This window comes from Strigops habroptila, chromosome 6 (genome assembly GCF_004027225.2).
Source record: "Strigops habroptila isolate Jane chromosome 6, bStrHab1.2.pri, whole genome shotgun sequence".
NCBI classification, from domain to species: Eukaryota; Metazoa; Chordata; class Aves; order Psittaciformes; family Psittacidae; genus Strigops; species Strigops habroptila.
The window spans coordinates 28,459,075-28,473,658 of NC_044282.2; positions in this window are offsets into that span (position 1 = coordinate 28,459,075).

Genomic DNA, 14,584 nt, shown 5'->3' on the forward strand with positions numbered 1-14,584 from the left:
GCATCTCCCAAACTACTCCTAGGCATGACTCAGGAGCAAGCATATGCTGAAGACCATTTTTAATAGGCTGTCTGAATGTGACCACCCTGTTCTGGAAGGTAGGACAATTTAATAGTACAAATTACATCAAGCTGTGCTGCTGGCCTCAGAATCCTTTAAATGTTTAGCTTACCATTATAGTCTGTATATATATACACATACATATATATACACATATATAGCCTGTATATATATAGCCTGTCCAATGGTGCAAAGGAGTCCAAATGTATTAGAATTATATGTGCATGTGTAAGTATATATTATATTAAAATTATATATTATTATTGTAATATTTTACATAATTTATAAATTTATACTTTATATAATTATACATTTTAGATTAACTTTATTATTATACTAAATTATAAAATTCAATAATCTAAGATATATCATTAAAATATTGTAAAACTATTATAAATATTATTATGTTACATTGTTATATTAAAATCACATGAGAATAAAGTGATGTGGTTAATGTTACAGTTTAGGGTAGAAGATCAGCTGTGTATATAAGCTCCATCTTTTATGGATTAATTTTTAGTCAGCTTCTGTTCAGCCAGATGACTATTTTTGCTAGGAAGTAAAATCGTTCACCTCTGATGCAATGAGAATATGGAAATGCTTATCATTTACAGATGGTGATCTCTTAAGTCCTGTGGTTGCAGTGGGCTGCTACTGTACTGGGTCTTGACCACTGAGAAGCAGTTTCCTCAGTGTTGGTATTAAGGTTGTGGATGACACCATAACAGAAGGAAAAACACACAAACCAGTGTAGTATTCAAAAAGGAAATGGTCTACAGAAAGCACATTGTGCAGCATTCTATGTTTAGGCCAGGTGGAAGCTCTGCAGGAAAGAATCTGGGGACTACAGGGAATTATAATCTGAATATTAAATTGATTTTGTGGAAAAAAATAGCTGCATGGGTAGACATTCAACCAATCAGATGCATATTTGATCCTTCCTCTCTGCTCAGCACTGTTAAGACCACAGCTGAACTGTTGTGTCCAGGTATATGCCAGATATTCTAGGTAGACGCAAACCAATGAGAAGAAATCCTGCAAGGAGCAATGGGGTTAGAAAAAGTCTGAAAGCATAACAAATAAGAAAAAATGAAAGAACTGAAGCTGTTTAGAGTTTGAGAGGAGAAGTGAAAATAGCATTCAAGTATCTGAAAGAATACTGCAGAGAGAGGGATCATGTGCACTGATATCTGTAATGAATAGCATGAAGAATAGTAGTATTCAAGCTACAGTAAAGGACATTTAGGTAAGATATTAGGGGGAAAAAACACTGTTTAGTGATAAGGATCATTTAATATCAAACCACATGATCTGGAGTGTCTGCAGTACCTCCAGTAGTGGAAATTTTTAACAGCTGTGGCATATTGTTATGGGCCTATTTATCAGCATGGTACTTGCATAAATGCTGATTGTCCCGAGAGAGTACTAGAACACAAAATGAGAACTCCAAAGCGAAGCTAGTTATTTTTCAAATCAGCATGTTTTGTTGAATCATTGGAATACATGCCTTTTTCTTGCCTAGGTCTACTTACTGTTTGCTTGTCATTTATAAATGCTGTGAACTTTCTCACCCTCCCCAAACCAGACCTGCTTGTGTAATTACAACTATCTAATAACACTTTCATCCTTAGTTAAGTCCATATCGTTCTGTGAGAATATTAAATATTCAGTCAGCATTCACATTATACTATTCATATTTTGATGACACCAGAGCCTGGAAGGGAGTAGAATTTCTCCATGTATTTTTTAATTGTTGTAATGTGTCACACAGTTCATTTTTCAGTTCATATCAGCACTGGTTTTTCATTTTAAAACAGGTTTTCAGGGGGTTTTTTAGCCATTATTATGTAGTTAACAGTTTATGGAACAGGTACATAATAAAAGTCAACAAGAGGCCATGCTCACCTGACTTCTACTTCCATTCTACCTTTAAAAAATGGTGAAATTATTACATTATTGTACTCCTTTGAGAATTCAGCACAGTTGAATCCTAAATCACATAACAGATATTTTTGAGAGTACTCAGTCTTATGATACCATTAACATGTAAACTAAAGGGTACCTAATAAATGGTATCAACATTATCTTTGTCATGACCTACTTTTTCTTGAGTTTCTTTTGCAACTAAACATTTTCCATCATCATTATTAGTGGGTTTTATCTCTTTATTTTTATCTTAGTGACATTTTTCCTAAAAGTTATAATTTCACAATAAGCCAATTCAAGGCATGCTAATACAGAAATTTTGTCGTAATTGAGTGAATATATTGCCGAGGTATCTCCAGAGAGGACGCCTTTAACACCGGAGCGGGGGGAAGCACAACGTCCCGGAGCCTCAGTTCGGAGCGGCAAGAGCGACCGAGGGAGCCTCAAGTCCTCGACAGGACTTGCCCAGGAGCCGGCAGCTCAGCTGACGCGAGCAGCTGACTCACAGGGGGCGGCGCCAGGAGTGACGGCACCAGCCCTCAGTGGGTAAAACCCATCCCAGGGAGCGCGAGCGACCAGGAGCGCGGCGGCCGGGGCGGGCAGTCAGGGCGTGGCGCGGCAGTTGGCGCAGGCAGGGCGAGCGGGCAGCGAGCGGGATGGTGAGCACTCGCCTCAGGACCAGGGCCCGCTTCTGGGAGCTCTGCCCCGGCGGTGGCCAGCGTAGGCACCCAGACAGAGCCGATGAGAGGGGAGGCTGCGGCGCAGACCTCGGAGTGTAGAAAGTGCCTCGACTGGTCTCGTGGGGCGGGGGTGCACGATGGACAGGGCTGCACTCGGTGCGCCCTGGTGGAGGTCCTCCTGCAGCAGGTGGCTGAGCTGCGGGGGGCTGTTGGAGAGCTAAAAGGTGCCAGGGAAGCTGAGAGGAAGCTGGGCTGCTTGCGCCAGGCCCAAACTGTGCAGGGGCCGCAAACGTCCAGCATTGCTCATATAGGAAAGAAGGAGGGCAGCAACCCAGGAAGGTGGGAATTAGTCACGAGAAAAACGAACAAAAAAAGGAGGAAGAGGACAATTAACGACAAGGGGCTTCCTCCTAAATCTGAGGTCCCCACCCAGAACCGCTTCGCGGTTCTGCAGGGGGCTAATGAGAAAGCACCCACCACACCTAATGAGCACCCTGCTGATGTACCAGTAAAGAGGATCGCTACTGGTGCCTCCAGGAAAAAGAGGAGGGTCATAGTAGTAGGGGACTCTACTTTGAAAGGCACAGAGGCACTCATCTGCCGGCCTGATCCAGTCTTGAGGGAGGTGTGTTGCCTGCCAGGGGCTCGGATCAGGGATGTTGCTGAGAGGCTGCCTGCTCTAGTAAGTCCTGCTGACTATTACCCCCTCGTAGTGGTCCATGTGGGTGCTAGAGATATAGATAGCAGTAGCCTGGAAAACATTAAGAAGGACTACAAAGCCCTGGGAGAGGTGGTTAGGGGCTCTGGAGCTCAGATAGTTTTTTCATCGATTCTCCAGGACAAAGGGGAGGACCTTAAAAAAGCTTGGCGTGTCTGGCAGGTTAATAAATGGTTAGAATGCTGGTGCCATAGTCAGGGGTTTGGCTATTTAGAACATGGGGCTCCATTTGGGAGGCCAGATCTACTGGAGGCTGGTGGAGCTGGTCTGACAAAGAAGGGGAAGAGCTGTTTTGGTAGGAGGCTTGCCAGGCTGGTCAGGAAAGCTTTAAACTAGATGTGTTGGGGGAGGGGAGCATTGATCCATCCCAACACTCCCGGTCAGTTGCCAGCACCTGTAATAAGTGCTTGGAGCGATGTAGAGATGTTCCAGCTGCCCCAGCCATTGAGTCGGCTGCATTTGGAGCTCGGCTAAGGTGCCTCTATACAAACGCCTGTAGTATGGGGAACAAACAAGAGGAATTAGAGATGTGTGCAAGGCTACGGGAATATGATGTCATTGGTATCACAGAAACATGGTGGGATGGCTCCTATGACTGGAATGTCGGAATGGAAGGTTACAGGCTGTTTAGAAAAGACAGGCCAGGCAGACGAGGAGGGGGTGTTGCTATCTATGTCAGTGATAGGCTAAAGAGTATGGAACTCTGTCTGGGGACGGGTGATGAGGTAATAGAGTGTTTGTGGGTCAGGATCAAAGGGAGAACAGCAACGGGGGACATTACGGTGGGGATCTGTTACGGGCCGCCTGACCAAGAGGACTCTGTGGATGAAGCGCTCTACAGACAGATAGGAGCAGCCTCACGCTCGCAGGCCCTTGTCCTCATGGGGGACTTCAACTATCCTGACATCTGTTGGAGGGACGGTACAGCCCAGCACAAGCAATCCAGGAGGTTCCTCGATTGTGTGGAAGACAACTTCCTCTTTCAACCAATAGAGGAGCCGACAAGGAGAGGTGCCGTGCTGGACCTTGTGCTCACCAACAGGGAGGGACTGGTTGGAAATGTAACGCTCCAGGGCAGCCTTGGCTGTAGTGATCATGAGATGGTTGAGTTTGAGATCCTCAGGACGGTGAGAAGAGCGTGCAGCAAGCTCACTGCCCTGGACTTCAAGAAAGCAGACTTTGGCCTCTTCAGGAACCTCCTTAGTAAGGTTTCATGGGATATAGTCCTAGAGGGCAGGGGGGCCCAAGACTGCTGGTCGATATTCAAGGATCACCTGCTACGTGCTCAAGAGTGTTGCATCCCGACTAGAAGAAAGTGCAGCAGGAGGGCCAGGAGACCTCCATGGATGGACAAGGAGCTGCTGAGGAAACGTAGAGGGAAAAAAGAAGCTTATAGAAGGTGGAAGCGAGGACAGGCCACCTGGGAAGAATATAGGAGCATTGCCCGAGAAGCTAGGGACGAGGTTAGGAAAGCTAAGGCCCAGCTAGAATTAAGTTTGGCAAGGGATGTAAAAGATAACAGGAAAGGATTCTATAGATACGTAGCAAATAAAAGACAGACTAGGGACAATGTAGGCCCTCTCCAGAAGCTATCAGGAGAACTGGCTACCATGGATTTGGAGAAGGCTGAGGTTCTTAATGACTTCTTTGCCTCAGTCTTCACCAGCAAATGCTCTGACCACACAACCCAAGTCTTGGAAAGCAGATGCAGGGACTGTGAGAACGAAGACCTTAGGCCCACTGTAGGAGAGGATCAGGTTCGAGACCATCTTAAGAACCTGAACGTGCACAAGTCCATGGGACCTGATGAAATCCATCCACGGGTCCTGAAGGAGCTGGCGAATGAAGTTGCTAAGCCACTGTCCATCATATTCGAAAAATCCTCGCAGTCAGGTGAAGTTCCCGATGACTGGAAGAAGGGCAATATAACCCCCATTTTCAAGAAGGGGAAGGTGGAAGACCCGGGGAACTACAGACCAGTCAGCCTCACCTCTGTGCCTGGCAAAATCTTGGAGCAGATTCTCCTGGAAAACATGCTAAGGCACATGAAAAACAACGAGGTGGTGGGTGACAGCCAACATGGCTTCACTAAGGGGAAATCTTGCCTGACCAATTTGGTGGCCTTCTATGATGGAGCCACGGAACTGATGGACAGCGGCAGAGCAGTTGATGTCATCTACCTGGACTTGTGCAAAGCGTTCGACACTGTCCCGCACAACATCCTTGTCTCTAAATTGGAGAGACATCAATTTGATAGATGGACCACTCGGTGGATAAAAAACTGGCTCGATGGCCGCACGCAAAGAGTTGTGGTAAACGGCTCAATGTCCAGTTGGAAACCTGTAACGAGTGGTGTCCCTCAGGGATCGGTGTTGGGACCGGTCCTGTTCAACATCTTTGTCGGCGACATGGACAGTGGGATTGAGTGCGCCCTCAGCAAGTTTGCTGACGACACCAAGCTGTGTGGTTCGATTGATACGCTGGAGGGAAGGGATGCCATCCAGAGGGACCTTGACACGCTTGTGAGGTGGGCTGATGCCAACCTTATGAAGTTTAACCAAGCCAAGTGTAAGGTCCTACACCTGGGTCGGGGCAATCCCAGGCACTGCTACAGGCTGGGCAGAGAAGAGATTCAGAGCAGCCCTGCAGAAAAAGACTTGGGGGTGTTGGTTGACGAGAAGCTTAACATGAGCCGGCAGTGTGCGCTCGCAGCCCAGAAAGCCAACCGTATCCTGGGCTGCATCAAAAGAAGCGTGACCAGCAGGTCGAAGGAGGTGATCCTGCCCCTCTACTCTGCTCTCGTGAGACCTCACTTGGAGTACTGTGTACAGTTCTGGTGTCCTCAACATAAGAAGGACATGGAGCTGTTGGAGCGAGTCCAGAGGAGGGCCACGAGGATGATAAGAGGGCTGGAGCACCTCCCATATGAAGACAGGCTGAGAGAGTTGGGGCTGTTCAGCCTGGAGAAGAGAAGGCTGCGTGGAGACCTCATAGCAGCCTTCCAGTATCTGAAGGGGGTCTACAAGGATGCTGGGGAGGGACTCTTCCTTAGGGACTGTAGTGGTAGCACAAGGGGTAACGGGTTCAAACTTAAACAGGGGAAGTTTAGATTAGATATAAGGAAGAAGTTCTTTACAGTGAGGGTGGTGAAGCACTGGAATGGGTTGCCCAGGGAGGTTGTGGATGCTCCATCCCTGGCAGTGTTCAAGGCCAGGTTGGACAGAGCCTTGAGCCACGTGGTTTAGGGCAAGGTGTCCCTGCCCATGGCAGGGGGGTTGGAACTAGATGATCTTAAGGTCCTTTCCAACCCTTACGATTCTATGATTCTATGATTCTATGATTCTATATTTGCAAGATTTACTTTGAAGGCTATCAGGATTTCTAATGATGACCGTCGTTTTGACTGTTTGCTGTCATGCGACCCTCCAAAAACTCAAAGAGAAACTCCTCTTGACAGACCAAGAGGCAGATTTCACTTTCACATTCAGCAGTCCTGTAAGCAAATCAAATTTTCATGAATGAGATGGCAAGATCCTGTGATCAATCCCAAGGGCTGGAGGCAAAATTTTAAAGGTAAAATGGAAATAGAACTCAGGTGAGCATGGCCTCCTGTTGATTTTTGTTATGCACCTGCTCCATAAACTGTCCACAGATCTGCAACACTTTTTATGGCATTAAAAGTATCTCTGTGTTGTCATCTCTTCTTTCTAAATAGCTGAAGGGAGATAAAAAAACAGACCCCTTAGGAACCCACTGGTTTTTAAGAAATTACTCCTGCTCACCTACAAACTATTACCTAGTCTTCTTTTCATTTCAATCATTACTTTGCTAATATCAAAGAGCCTTCTTACAAGTGAGATGCTTGTTAACATGAAATGAAATGGAGAAGAGGGTGTACAGGGACAATCTTGTCTCCAGGAATGGATAAACCCATAGATGAAGCAGTGCCTAGGAGTGCTCCTGGGCAATGGAAGAAGATTGCCTGCACTGTGAACCCATTGGGGCAGTCCTGGGCACATTTCTGGCCCAAGCTTAAAAGAAGTTTCCCAAAGCTTTCCCACACCCATTTTGGGTATTAAAACATTCATCAACACAAGAGACCATTTTCAGCTGGTGGCTCAGGTACAGCCCCATGTTTCGGATGTTAAGAAAAACCAGTAGTATAAGTGTTGGCTGCTCTGAGTCAGTTTGCCTAACTGCCTGGAAAAGTTGCAAATTTAATTTATTTATTTTAATTAGTTACTACAGCCTTAGCTGGTGTATACTGGGCTTTACTGCTGAAAGGATTGTTTGTGACTTCTGCTCTTTTTTCCCCAGAGTAATATGCCTTAGACTTTAAAGGCATCACATGCCCCAATGTTTTGCATGTATTGCTATAGCAAAGAATATTGACCTTTTTTTTTATCTACCCAGAATACTTTTTTTCTAATTTTATTTGTCATGGAAAATGAATTTTCTAGAGTGTTTATGTTTACTATTTTGCCCAGAAAATAAATTCATTTTTTTAATATTCTCTAGAGAAGAGAAATTATTAACAAGCAAAATTTCCAGAGGTGTTAGAATTAAAAGTATCTTTAATAATATAGTATGCAGTATATAACAGCTATTCAGATAAATCTGTTAATAGCTCATCAACCAGCTAGTGTAGTTTAATGTAAGAAAATATGAAATTATGCCATTCTGATATCTAAGCATTGCCAGGTAAAACATTAAAATTAAAAGGCTTGTACAGAGTCAAGAAAATAAAAAAGGGGTTGAGTGAATATCTTACATCCTAAGATGCGAATTTCTTAGAATTTTAAAAGTTCAATTCCCTGACAAAAAAAATATATACAAGCATAATAAAATGGAAGAGAACATTTATGTATATAAAATGTAAAATAATAACTGGGAATATGGAAGTGTTAGAAACACTTGACAAAATAAATAACTCCATAATTCTTCATTCACATTTGAAGACTTATTTCACTATAAAAGAACCTCAGTTGAGTAGGAAGCTAATAACATCAGTGATAAAATGAACAGTGAAATTCAGAGTAATTTTTACAAACAGGGAGATAAGGAATTTACAGTTTGTAAAAAAATTGAATATATTTATGAAAAATCCCATGGTTATGAATGTTAAATACAAGATGAGGTTGCTCTTTAGATTTAGCAGAAGGAAACATTCTTAGGAATAGGAAGGATAGTTAAGGAAAGTAATTACTCCTATAGTATAAAAGAAGAGAGATTTAATAAACACTTTCTTCTTATTAGGTATACCCGTATCACCAAGTGGCAAAAAAATTGGTTTTGATACTGTCGATGTCTATGGTATACACAAACTTGATCTTGATAACTGATACATAAACTAGTTGATCTTGATAATTGGCATTTTAGTGTTTAGAAAAAATAGGGATTTTTTTTTTTTTAATGAATATTTAGGGTGTCAAGAAATAATAGCTCAGTACTGGCTTCAAGGAAATGTCATCAAGCTGAATGAACTTATAAAGGATTAAAAGATGGAACCATAGCGAATGCCAGCGATGGTGGTGAGATGGAAACAGGGACTATCACATAAACACATCCTTGTATTTTCATAGGAATCTAAAATTAAAGTACTTGTATTGATATAAAACATCTTACTTTTACATTCTATTTTCATGTAACAAAACAAGACAAAATCTGGAACTATAACTAATCAATAAAACCCATCTAAAAAGTATATAAACCACAAGTAGAATCATAGAATCAACTAGGTTGGAAAAGACCTTTAAGGTCATCAAGTCCAACCATTACCCCAGCACTGCCAAGACCACCTATAAAGCGTATCACTGAGGGCCTCATCTACATGGTTTTTGAACACTTCCAGGGCTGATGATTCCACCCCTTCCCTGGGCAGCCTGTTCCAATACTTGATCACCCCCTCTGTGCAGAAATTTTTCCTAATATCCAATCTAAACCTCCCCTGGTGTAGCTTGAGGCCATTACCTCTTGTCCTATCACTTGTTACTTGGGAGAAGAGGCTGACCTCCCCTCACTACAACCTCCTTTCAGGTAGTTGTAGAGAGCGATAAGGTCCCCCCTGAGCCTTCTTTTCTCCCGACCAAACAGCCCCAGTTCCCTCAACCGTTCCTCATCAGACTTGTGCTCCAGACCCTTCACCAGCTTCATTGCCTTTCTCTGGACCTGCTCCAGCACCTCAATGTCTTTCTTGCAGTGAGGGGCCCAGAACTGAGGACAGGATTCACTGGTGTACTTGGCACACCAGTGCCAAGTACAGGGGAATGATCACTGATCTGGCCCTGATGGTGACATTATTTTTGATGCAAGCCAGGATGCTGTTAACCTTCTTGTCCACCTCGGCACAAAATGGCTCATGTTCAGTAGCTGTCAATAAGCAGCCCCACATCCTTTTCTGCCAGGCAGCTTTTCAGCCACTCTTCCACAAGCCTGTAGCGTTTCATGGGGTTGTTGTGGCCCAAATGCAGGACCCAGCACTTTGGCTTGTTGAACCTCACACCACTGGCCACAGCCCATCGATCCAGCCTGTCCAGATCCCTCTGCAGCCTGTTGGTGTCATCCACAAATTTACTGAGGGTGCACTCAATCCTCTCATCCAGATCACCAATGAAGACGTTAAACAACAATGGCCCTAATACTGAGCCCTGATGGACACACCACTAGTAACTGGTTGCCATCTAGATGTGATACCATTTACCACTACTCTTTGGGCTCCAGCCAGTTTCCAACCCAGCAAAGATTCCTCCTATCCAGGCCATGAGCAGCCAGTTTCTCCAGGAGAACGCTGTAGGAGACAGTGTCAAACGCTTTACTTAAGTCCAAATAGACAATGTCCACAGCCTTTCCCTCATCAACCAGGCGGGTCAGCTTATCATAGAAGGAGATCAGGTTGGCCAAGAAGGACCTGCCCTACACGAACCCATGCTGATCAGGCCTGATCCCCCCGTTTTCCCGCACATACTTTGTGATCTCATGATCATTTGCTCCACGACCTTCCCCAGCACTGAGGCCAGGCTGACAGGCCTGTAGTTTCTGTGGTCTTCCTTCCTGCCCTTTTTATAGAGAGGCATCATGCTGGCCAACATCCAATCCTCTGGGACCTGCCTACTAGACCGGGACTGCTGATAAATATGTGCATGGGAAACAGACCTGCATATTGGAGAATATTTTGACATATAAAAAAAAAAAACATTAGAAAAATAACCAGTGACTGAATCGTAAAGCTAAATAATTCCGAAAAAAGAGTTATTAATGATGATTTATTAGTACACTTTCATTTGAAATGCTTGTAATGGTCTTTTATAATCTCATCTTGAAACCAAGAACTGAGATTCTTGTGGTTCTTCTGGAGTCTGTCAAGCTCCTTCCTAATCAGACAGCATTTGCACATATGAAATGATACCTCTGGCACAGATCTGGCTCCCATAACATTCTTTGACCTGCAATCACATTCTTGCAGACACATTTGCAAGTCTTTCAAAACAGAGAAGTTTTTCATCCTCAGGAAAAACATGGCCATAAAGATTGTGTCCTAGAACAGGACTGTTGCTCTGCTGAAGTTAAATCATACCCAGGCTTTACTTCAAACTAAGCACAGAAAAACCTGTAAGTAAGGGAAGGTACAATAAAACCTAAAGACTTAAGCTAAGGTTTGGTGGACATTTTTTATTTTTTTTTATTTCCCTTTTTTCTTTCACAAAATGAAGGTTAAATTATAAAAGAACTTGCCTGTGACATAATTCAAGTTAAAACTAGCATATGCTAATATACTCAGCTGCAGAAGTAAAATATTTGTAATGAACTTCATCGGTCTAATTGCTTGAGCATTAATAACATTTGTTTTCTAAAAGTTTTGGAGAAACATATTTCTTTGTCTGATAAATAACACCCTTTGTTATTCAGATATTTTAAGAGCTGTTCATTGACCTGAGTTTTCATCATCCTTTATCCCTTGCTAATTTAAGCAAATTGCTTAAGTATGAATCCTGTCAACTGATTTGTCACCCTCACCATATTTATCATTTATTCAGAGGGAAAAATTTACACACTGGAACTGTTACTAGAGTTAAGTTGATGAGTTTTAGATTTTAAATATTGCTAAATAGAAACATTGAAAATCATAAGTAAATTGTGTGGTTTAAAACTTAAGTAATAAAATTGGGTGAAAAAATATATTGTACTATCTCTTGTCTTTCTTCTAGTTTTAGAGTGTAATCATTATTTTCTTTTATCCATAGCTATAAAGATTTAATTTTTCCTCGTCTTTCTTTGCCTTCCCTTTCCCTACCTTGCCTTGCCTTTTTTGCTCTTTGGCTTTCTTCCTTTTCCTGCATCTCTCCAGTGTAGGTGTGTTTCACGGTACTGAAGTGCTGAACTCTTCAGAAGTCTCACAAGGTGCTGTGGAAGCTGGCTAGTTTGCTCCATTCCTACACAATTATTTTGGTGGGTAAAATCACCTGAAAACAACCCGAAATCTAGCACCATGACTGGTGTTTCTTACTCAGCCAAATGACAGCAAAAGTTTTGTTTTGGTTTTCCTAATGAGCCAAGTGACACATCATATGTTCTATATTCACCTCCAATGAACTGATGTCATGAGCACTTCAATAAGCCAGCTTTGACACTTATGAGAGTCTGACCTTACATAATAAGAATAAAATGTGATTTGGGCAGCATAAGTTTGTGAGCACCTAATTTGAAGGATGAAAGAATTTTTTTCCCAGCAATGGCCGAGCTGTTCTTCTCTGAGAGCAAAGCCAGTTTAAGACCTCCCAGAGAAAGAGAACAGAAAGAAAAAAAAGAAACAGAAAAAAAAAAAAAAAAGAAAAAGAAAGAAAGAAAAAAGAAACAAGGAAAAAAAATTGAAAGTATTAAAAAGAAAAAGAAAGAAGAATAATGAAGAAAGAAGAAGAAGAAAAAAAAAAAAGAGCCACTCAAAATCTCTCTAACCACTTCAGAAATTGTAGGCCATTGCCTGCAAATTACACTTCCTGAAACAGAAATGCAGCACTGCCCATCCAGCCTGTCAACTGCTACAGACTTTCCAGCAGCACCACTCTCTAAAGCTGTCAACAGTATATTTTACAAAGATATACAGTTAGCAAGGAAGCAGGTAACAGTGCAAGAGGCATGCACGACCCTTCTCCAAATTGTTAGACACTTACAGCTGTTCATCAGCAAACTAAATTGTTAGTAATGAAACCATGGAAGAACAGGGTGTTGCAAATTTCCAGACCAAGCCTGCAAAAGACATTGTAAGACTGCAGCATGGAAAGTAAGTCCTTTGGAGACTTCTACTCATGCAAATAATCACTGGACTACACGAACTTTAGAAGTAAATTATTGGAGTTGGAATAATAAAAAAGACGCTCCAATTTCAGGGTTTCCCTACCACAATTCCAGCATTAGAGGTCTAGTCTTTAACATCATCACCATATGTTAGGCTGTCTCACATCTTGCTTGTTAAAATATAACCTATTATTTTTATATTTGTTGAATAAACAGTAGCCAGGAAATTCTTTTAAACTTCTATTACTCACACAGCATTTCCTTCTCATCAGATATTCAAGAGACTTGTTCTTATACAAGTAGAGAACGGTTCTTCTGTTCATGTTTTGTCTGTTCCGAGTAGTGCAAGCTCTATTGATTTCTCTTTCTGACATATGGGACAGAGGAGTTGAATTCTGCATTGAGTAAGTGATGAGTGCACTTTGGCGTGGAAGTGTTCAGGCTACCAATTCAGTGAATACATTCAGGTTATGGAGATCAGAGGGTCTCTAGCTTCAAATACTCAGTTTTAAAAATAAAATAAATGAAAAACCCCTCATATTTTTGCAATACCTGTTTACAGTAAAATTATTTGTATTGGATTTAAAGACTTCTTGTCTTTTTGGAAAGCCTAAACCAGAAGCCTCCTTTAGAATTAGATATATATTCATACACAATCAATGACACCACCATCCTTGTCTACCTGCTGATCACGTGCTATGATAACCTAATATTTCAATATTTTTACTCAAAAAATAAATTAAATCATACAGATTTTCAGCCTGGTACCAGTCCTAATGATTAATCAAACTTGTTTTCCGCATGGCAAAACAACTGTCTACCTTTAAGCTGTTAACTAGTTTTTCCAAAGTCAATCAAAAAACCCCTGCTCCTCAGAATACGTTTCGTGCTACAAGTGCAGATGTTAATTGGCACACAATAAAGAGGTACTAGTCAAGTATTTGCAAAAACTGGGTGGGTTTCTTTTATCACATAGAATTAATTGTTTTCTGTCTGTATTTTAAAGAAAATGGTTCACAAGGTCATACTGGCCAACCGCTGCAGGAATCAATAGAGATTCAGGGCATTGTGTTTCCTCAAATGTACTTTTTTTTTAAACTTGAAGCTCTGTTTCTCTGCTTTTTTCGGTGTTGATATAAGCAGTGCATAGGTATTAACTTTTCTGGTTTTTATATAGAAGATCTTTACACAATGGCAGTATTTTTCCCCCCAAAAAAAACCCCAAACAAACAAACAAACAAAAAACACCATCAGCCTGCTTAGCTGGTATAGGACAGTGTCATAAATATCCAAATTTACAAAATCATGTTTGTAATTTGCATGCAACCTTATCTTTTCATATCTCTAACATTACCTTCATCAGTACAAGTCAAAAGGAAAATGTGCATCTATGAAAAACATCCATTTGCCTTTAGAAGTAATCAATCATGTTGAGATTAATGAGCTCATGAGGGCTGCATCCATTACAGGCCTTTAGTCCTGCAATGATGAAATGAAGGACAGGTGCATTTCTGCTTTCCAGCTGTAGCCGGTACTAAAAGCAGCTCCTCTCTCTTTCCCTCTGTGTAGATAATTGGACTTGATTAGTGCCTGGTTCTGCTACCACCCTTAGCATCTCCAACAGGGTGGGAAGGAGGTTGCTGGTGACCATCAGAAAAGAGTCACCAGTATCTACTTCCAGTTTTTTTCCTGTGACTGTGGACAGATTACTAGAGGAGCTGTCCTTACTGTGTACAGTCTCTGCCCATGGGCCTTCCCTCATTGCAATCCTTTTCCTTATTACCTTGTTTCTTCTCTGTATGCAACTTCTTTCTACTTATTCTGACATTAGAAATAAAGGACTTAGTGCAAGGTAAGAGGGAATGTCATTTCCAGAGCTCACACACAAAAAGGAGTGGGGATGTGGTGT